The sequence below is a fragment of the Montipora capricornis genome, chromosome 3, assembly GCF_036669925.1.
Source record: "Montipora capricornis isolate CH-2021 chromosome 3, ASM3666992v2, whole genome shotgun sequence".
NCBI lineage: Eukaryota > Metazoa > Cnidaria > Anthozoa > Scleractinia > Acroporidae > Montipora > Montipora capricornis.
The window spans coordinates 50,824,115-50,833,348 of NC_090885.1; positions in this window are offsets into that span (position 1 = coordinate 50,824,115).

Here is a 9,234-nt window from a genome sequence, read left to right on the forward strand (position 1 = left end):
GTAGATTCGTGTATTAAGCATTATTATCATTACTATTATGACTGCCAGGCAAATATGATGGTTCTAAATTATAAATAAACAATGCTTTTTTGTGATTATGAGGAAAAAATTTATCTCTTCATCAAACCGTGTTGATAGGTATCTTCAAATATTTACACCATTTGATAAAATCATGATTTGACATAGGAATGTTCTTATGAAATTGAGGTCTTAATAGAATTACCCATATTATTGTAATTCTTCTGTCCTACTAGTAACCCACCTACTTTTCTGGTTTGTAAGCTTTTTAAACCTCTTCCTGAAACTCTTTTTGGTATTCCATAAAATGGTGGTGGTGGTGGTTGATACATTCCAATTTGAGGAGACAAATCAGCTCTTGAATGGAAACGTGGTGGTGGTGATGGTATATACATAACAATTTGAATCAGTGATTTTTTTAATGCCTTTTTGCTTCCACTCCCATCACAAAAAGGGTGAAAGGAAAGCATGACACTGATGGTTGTGAGAGTTCATCTTTTAACTCAAAAGCTTTTCAAAACGATCACACATACATGTGCTATCAGGAGGAACAAACTGAAATTGCTTCAAGGGTACAAAAGAAATTCTACATGTCTATGAAGGAAATGAAACACTTCAAAAAGGCATTTAAAAAATCACTGAATGAAGCAACCGATGTCACAGAGCAAGGCAAGGGGGCAAACTATTCAGTTGATACATTGAAGGATTGTGATCATTTAACATTTGAGCATGTGAAGCACAAATTAGACTACTTACAATATTATAAGGGTCCTAACTCACATACTGTTAAGAGGTAACAAGTAAATAAAGGCAAAAAACCTGGCCCATAAAGAATGCTGTCACCACAAAATGAAGATGCTTCTTAATTTGAACAATGCATTTCTTGGTCATTTGTTCGGCATATCGCAAATTCTTGTAACTGCTGTCTTCTAAACGTGGATACCACTTCTTGCCCAGGAGTTAAAACCTCTTATTCATTGGCCAACTAGGGAAGAAGCTCAACAACATTACCCAGACTGTTTCCAAAAATACAAGAATAACATTGCAATTATTGATTGCACTGAAGTGCCAATTCAGACGCCCTCGTTGGCATTGGCAAATGGACAAATTTACTTGTTCTATAAGGGGAGACCAACATGTAACTTGTTAGTTGCCTGCCCACCAGTGGGAACTGTTTCATCTGCAGCTGGTGGCGCCATGAGCGATAAACGACTCATAAAGGAAAGTGGCATCTTGTCAAAATTCAAACCCCAGGATACTGTGCTGGCTGATAGGGGATTTAACATTCAAGAACTGCTTCTTCCCTATCAGGTTAATCTAGTCATTCCCCCCGTCTTGAAGAAGAAGAAACAGTTTTCACTCGAAGATGATGCCCGGATAAAACAAGTCGCAAATGCTAGAATTCACATTGAACGTGTGATAGGAAGATTGAAAGACTATGCCATTTTAAAAGCTGAGCTGTCTCTTGACATGATCGACCTGTTTGATCACATTGCTACAGTAATTTGCTGCCTTGTCAACTTACAAAGCCAATAATTCCTCTCCATTGTCAGTAGCTTAAACTAGAATTAGTCTAGCCCAAGGGGGTTAACTTGCGGTATACATTATGGGGGGGTCCAACGTATTTTGGGGGTTGAAAATTTGGACCCTCTGTGATTTTTTTGGATCAAGACATCTGACACATTTTTTGTAAGGTCTCAACAAATATGCAAAATTTTTGTTGCAATCATTGGATCAGAAATTTACTCACGTGAATATTCTTAAGCAGTGCCTGAGTTCAGAAAAATGCTGATAAAGAAGAGAATACATTGTATTAATTTGTAATCTTATTTACTGTTTTCTCTATGACTCATTACATGTCAGTGTTGTCGATCAATGCATTGAGGTATTTAAGCCTTTTACTTTTTTGGGGTAGGAAATTTTGATGCCAGATATTTTTTGGGTGTAAAATTTCTGTTGGTATACGGCTACTACTACAGTACCATAAGATTGTTTTACTTGCTCTTGAAACAAATAAATGTAGTACGGTTCTTCACAACTTAGTTGTTTTGTTTTCAGAAATCGCAAAAACCACGTTAAGTTATCTAAGATGAAGCATTCATTCCCTGTTATGTTCACACATTGCCAGTGGAACCACTTGTCACAGCAGTCACATCCAATACTCATTTCTTTGCATTCCTTTGGCTCTTAAAGGCACTCAGCACCACATTTACCACAAGGAAAAAACACCACACTTTTTTCTGTGCCTATGTCATTGTTCATGACTGGTTCACACATTGCTGTCATAGCAATGCCCTTTTTGACACTGCCAGTTAACAACTCTGGAACAACCACCTCTTTGAAAAACACACGTGCTTTCATTACTGCCTCCTCAAGAAAGCCAGTTTTCAAGACTACATGGAGTTGTTTTGACACAAAAGTACTCAACATCTGATTCAACTGAAAGAATTTGAAGCTGTACTTGGCTATAGTATTGGTGGTTATACTTCAAAGAAACTGTGCCATCAGAGTAAGCTTCAAGGCAGAAGTCTATTTGTTTAGCATACTCTGCAATAGGCATGTGTCTATATTTGAATGGGTTCCTCACTTCCAATGGCCTTTTCCCACAACAGTTACATGTAACAATGGCATCAGGTGATGCTCCGAGGTAAGGATACCGTGCACATATAAAGAACCCACAATCTCTTACTTTCATGTTCTTATGGAAGGTACACTGAGACTTAAGAAAATCTGAAATAGCACCGGCCTCATTGTACATACCCCAGTTGATGGCAAGGGAATGAGCTTTTGGATAATAGTTCATAATCTGTTTAACATAAGAAGTGGTTTCACATTGCCACTCACATCAACTTTTTCAAAGCACTTTTTCAACATACTGGCTGTTATCCGACCAGTCCTAACATTGAACCAAACTTCATTATCACGTTCTTGCAACGCTTATTGGCACTAAATCATCCCAACATATGGGAACTAATGCTGCCTCCATTTATTCCTCTGAGGAATTACACTTGCTTGCTATGTCTAGTAAGTTTAGTGGCATTGGTTTTTCCTCTGTGGAAACAACTGTCTCCTCTTGGACAACTGCTGCATCATTTAAATCTGGAACTTCCTGGTAGATAGCACAACTGTGTGGAAAGAATTTCAGTATGGCCGCACTCTCATCAGATGCTCGGTTCAGGCCAATAAAATCCAGGTTTCCTATTTCCTTGGCTTTCCGGTCTTCTAATGCTCAATTTCAATATTGCAGTTGCTTTTTACTTTTTTGATAGTGATGTTTCTGAGAAAATCAGGGTCATGTTGATGTTTAAGACTAGGCCGATGCCAAACCTGGTGTCTTGAAGTCACTGCTACATTCTCCCCTCTCACCACTTGTGTGATGACACGATGACATATTGCTGCCACATGATTACAACTGCCTCTCACTCTACAAAATAGTTCTAGAGTTCTATAGTATAATAATCGGGTTAACAAAGCACTGCTAAGTATCTATTAATCTGTGTTACTTCATTCCCATGTTACTGGCTGAGGGCATCGTTCTGTATTTTTATCTTAGTTTCAAATGACAAGATTTCAAATGCCACTGTGATATGGTAACATTTTTACTAGCTTTTCTTTCAATGTAATACATGGAAAACATTTTTTAGAATTTCTTTAATTATTCCCTAGAAAAAAAAAGATGAAAACTATACCCAGCTGGACATGAACAGTAAGCACCATACATCAGGGCATTTACCTTGTGAAGAATGACCCAGGAGTTGTATGGTGCTGCTGATACTGCTGTCTCTCGAACAACATACAGTACAGTAAAAAATTTCAAGCAATGAAATCCATGTAAACAATGCACACTGTTATTTTCAGAAACTTTATAAAAATATTTAAAGAATGAAAGAACTTTGTTATTTTACATATCATGTTTACCAGAAACACGAGTATCATTTGAGTATTCAACTGGTGAGTAAATAGATAATTACTCGGGGCAAACATATTTGAGAAAAAAGCGGCACTAAATCAACCTTTGCTCTAACAAAACAGTAGGTACTATTGCCACTGATCCCATGCTACTGAGGTGACTTAATATGTCCGGAAAGTTGGAGTGATTTGCTATCTATTAAAGCTTTCCTGCCACCAGTTTTAGTGCCAATGGCCTTGTTCTTTGTTTGAGTTGTTTGAGTTGGTTGAGCACCGGGCTGTCGCACGGGAGGTCGTGAGTTCAACTCCGGCCGGACCAAAACTCAGGGTCTTTAAATAACTGAGGAGAAAGTGCTGCCTTTGTAATTACATCTGCAAATGGTTAGACTCTCTAGTCTTCTCGGATAAGAATGATAAGCCAGAGGTCCTGTCTCACAACCCTTGTTCATTAACTCTGTGGGACGTTAAAGATCCCCCAAACTATTCGAAAAGAGTAGGGGAGAGTGTTCCCGGTGTTGTGGTCTGACCTTTGTATTACAGAGGGCTACGTGTTAGAAAACTCTTTACTGGGTCAATCATGTATTACCCTCTCAAAATAAAGAACATTGTATTGTATTGTATTTTTATTTATTTATTTATTTATTTATTTTTTTTTTCATTTATTTATTTCCCCATTTACTTAGAGAATTACAAGGTCTAAAAAGCTCACTACATGAAATAAACGGAGAAGGGCAACGATATTGGTAAACTAGTTAGATGCCCTTTAAATTAAGTTACATTTTATTTTAAGATAAAAGATAATTACAATAAGCGAAAGGAAAGGAGGAACACATAGTTAAGGGGTGCAGTAGTTAGTACTGAGCAAAATAATTCTGAAAAACATATCTTTTAAATAGATGTTTATTTGACAAACTACGAATGAATAGAGGAATATCGTTCCAATAATAACATCCAATAATTGTCGGGCAGAATTTCCTTATATTTGTTCTAAAGGAACTGTGATTTAGATACTGTAAGGATGTGCTTTGAGTAGTATAATTATGTTGCTCAGATACAAAAGATAGAGTAAGATTTGATGGTTTGTTATTTACGATAAGATCATAAAATAGTTGACAAGTTGTTAACTTCATAATATCAGGAAATTTAATTAGGCCAAGATTAACATAATGGGGAGTAATATGCTCACGTAGTGGTACCTCATTGATGATTCTTAAAGCTTTGTTTTGCAGCTTTACCACTTGAGATATGGCAGCTTCGTAGTTATTACCCCACAATACGCAGCCATAAGTTAAATAAGGATATATAAGTGCATAATAGATACTTGTTAAAGATTTGTTGGGTACATGACGTTTTAATTTTGCAATAATATTTATGCTTTTACTGATTTTACTACTAATATAATCAATATGATGGTGCCACGATAGGGAACAATCAATAATTAATCCTAAGCAGTTAACACTGTGAGACTGTTCAAGATACTGATCCGCTAGTTTAAGAGGGGTGTATAAATTATAATTAAGTTTTTGCCGTGGTTGGAATACTATATATTTTGTCTTAGTTAAATTTAAAGTTAGCTTATTTGAGCATAGCCAGTCATAAATAGCGGGTAATTCAGAGTTTATTAGGTGTAGCAATGCATCGAGATCCCTACCAGTCGCAGTCAAGGAGGTATCATCGGCAAATAGTCTTAAGGAAAAATAATTAGTTGCATTTACTATATCATTTATGTAAACTATTGTATTGTAAAAATGATGTGGACATTTAATATTTAATCATGGCTGATCTACAACCTCTGGCTATACCAAATAAACTGTGTGACATCAAATTACTTTCATTTCAGTATTTCTCGACGTTCATCTGACACAGTTCTGGGTAGTTCAGAGCATTATCCTCCAATCCATCAGTCAGCGTATCAGGATCTGGAAGAGTTATTCTGCCCTCTTCCAGTTTCAAGTTACTCAAGCGCTCATTATTAACTAGGGTCTGGTTTTCCTCTATGCTTTTAAATATAGCCAGATTTAATAAGCCTTGTTTGATTGATGTTTCCAATTCGAACTTCTCTAGCCGATAAGTATGACTTCAGCTTTTCTACGCCCCAATTTCTAAAGAAATCTCCTTCGTTTGCATCACTGTTATGCTCGGGCGACGCCATATTGGATGCTGTTGCCCCTGAATGAATCACAAACCACACCACTTAAACTGAAACAACGCTTAAGTTACAAGGATTATAAGTAAAAATGTCCGACCAGCCAAAGCTGCCAAAGTGTTACAAGAAGTAAACTACCTTGAGCAGACTAGTGAATTGTTCCAAAATGAACATATACAAGTAAAGGAAAATTGGCAAGAAAATGTGGTCACGGCTCTTTCAGATCCAACTGCTGTAGGCATAAGTAATATTAATGAATGGGAAGAATTCTTAAATGTTTCTACCACAAGTAGTAGTTTCCTGATTTACATTCAAACTTTTCCTGAAAACATTCAAAATGCACAAGTATTTCTAATGACAATAATAAAAAAGACAACAATGATGATGAGTGGTGGGAAGAAGAAGAACGACCGTCTGGTGTCACAGATACTTTGGTGTAACGACCAGATACCACTGAAATTTAGAGAAGGTACTTAGCTTTGCACCAGGAGAGGGTAATACACCATTAGGTATATTTATGGACAAAGACTCTAATGTGTTGGCATTCCCAACAATTTTCTGTGGTAAAACCGGACCTGATGACAAGGATAGAAAAATATCAGTTCGTTACAGCACAGTGTAGAAGTCGAGATAGGAGAGTTGCACAATCAGTACCAAAGATCTTTTATAAGTTGCAAATCAAATCAAACAATTGAAAATAGCTCATCTTTGTCTCTCTGAAAATGTAAATCCAAAGGAAAGAAATACACTGCAGGTGACCCAAAATCAGAGGATTGTGTAAATTAATTAAGACATCTTGATCAAGGGTTTAGAGTATTGAGATACTTGAGGAGATTACCACCATATTTTCAAAAATGCAAAAGGATGTGTTTCCTATCATTCGCCAGTTAGGTAATCCCACATTGTTCTGTTCATTTTCTGCAGCAGAAACAAGGTGGTCACATCTTTGAAAATCCTTGGTACACTTGAAGAGAAAAAAGAGCTCCGTGACTGATGATGAGATTAACAGTATGACCTGGCAACAAAAATTTGACCTTATTCGAAAAGACCCTGTCACCTGCTTCCTCCTGGCTACTAACTTCCTCCATTCGCTCTTTTATGTCTTGGCACAATTGATCCAGCTCGTCATACTCAGCATCTATGCCAGAGCCCTTTTTTCTACTTGCTCCTTATTTTCAAATTCTTGCATGATTTTTTTGAACCGACCTCTACAGGATCTTTCTGTAATCTTGAATCCCTCTTGCTTGTTGCCATTAAAATTGCTGGCAATAGTTCTCCATGCTGCACTTCTGTCACTTCGCTTTTTGGCATATGGTTCTACACATGTGACTTCCTTGAGCAGGCACAATTTATGTTGCTTTTTTCAGATAAACAGCTTTCTTTTCCTACAACAGTACAACTTAAAAAGATTTAAGGTACCATGCCAATGTTAATCCTATGTAGTGGGAAAATTTTGCAAGAAACTTACTTTAAAAGTGAGAAAACCATGCACTACTACCACCAAACAACACCTACTTCAAGATCATGGAAACTGAGCTTTGTTGTTATGTTCAATGCATGATCATAAATGGCTTCTGTTCCAAACCCCAGTCACCAAAACCAACTTATATTGAATGAGCTTTCTTTTGAAGTTTTTTTAAAAAAATGTACTCCCTTTTACAACAAGGTTGTTAGCCAGGCCCTGTTTCTGTGTCATGAGAGCTTCATGAAAAATAGGCAGCTTATAGCTGCATGATGGGAGACCTGCATATGAAATAGTCTCATGGATATTGAAGTATGTTAAGCCTAAAACAGTAGACATCATCCCAAGGTTGGGCATAAACCACAGAGCTTGCAAAGTTTATTCTAAAAAGTGGCCTATTAGAGTATGAATTTCCTTTATGCAAGAGCAAGTTTTTCATGAAAATACTTGAATCAAAAATGATGTGGATTATTTTTCTTAATCCTTTTCTCGCAAACAGGCGTCACTAAATATCCCAACAGAGCACTGAAATCAGTCAGTGCAAAATATTGCAGTCAAGAAGAGTTGCTTAGCGTGCAATAAAACTATACGGCTAAACCAAAAGGAATTGACATGCAATCTATGTTCTGGATCTTTTCCTTACAAATGCGAAGCAGGAAAATTGAAGTTGAAGTTAGATGTTAACCTTTGGAATTGCACTCGATGTGGACTTCCGCCGCTATCTGATTCCTTTTTTGATTTGGATACCGAGCTAAATAGAAGTAGGAGAAGCAGCCAGTATGACGATCTTGAAGACAATGATAGCGACTCTTTGGATTGGTACCAATCGAACATAAGTGGCTACTATAAGTTCAATATCAAGATCGGTTACTTAAACATTAACAGCGTGGTTAACAAAATCGATGAGGTCAAAGAGTTGCTAAATAGAAAGATGTTTGATATTCTGTTTCCAGCCGAAACAAAGATTGACAGTACTGTCTCTTCGCACTTGGTTTCACACCCAGGATTTCGCACCATTCGCAAAGATCGTAAGAAGGGGGCTGGAGGTCTGCTTGCCTACATCAGGAATGACCTCTCGGCATATCGACGCTTAAAACGTGAAAGTAGCGATATTGAATCCATTTGTTTGGACTTCAAGGGCTCCAATAACAGTCGCTTTGTTACAGAAGTCCAACTAAGTGCAAGGAATCTGACTTTCTCGCTTCCCTATCAACAGCTGCCGAAAATATGTATAACACCAGAAGGGAACTGCTTTTACTTGGAGACTTCAATATGGACATGTATGAGAATAGAGCAGAAAGCCGTTTTCCTCTTACAAGGCTGGTTGACTTTGTAATCGATTCTGTCTCTCAAACCGAATCGATAATCCGACAAGAGTAACTAAAACATCTAAAAGTCTCATAGATGTTTTGTTAACTAGTCATGCGGAACGTTATGCTACAAGTGGCTCTTTACACCTTGGACTGAGCGATCACGACTTAATCTTTACAGTGCGAAAAAATAAGAATTCAAGGCCAAAGCCGCGCTTGATCGAGTTTAGGAGTATGAAGAATTTTAAATTGCCTGACTTTTTGGTTGACTTAAAAAGGGTCCCATGGTCTTCGGCCTACACATTCGACAATGCCGATGATGTATGGGCTCATTGGCGAGCACTTTTCAAAGATGTTCTTGACCAGCACGTGCCCCTAAAGAAAAAGTG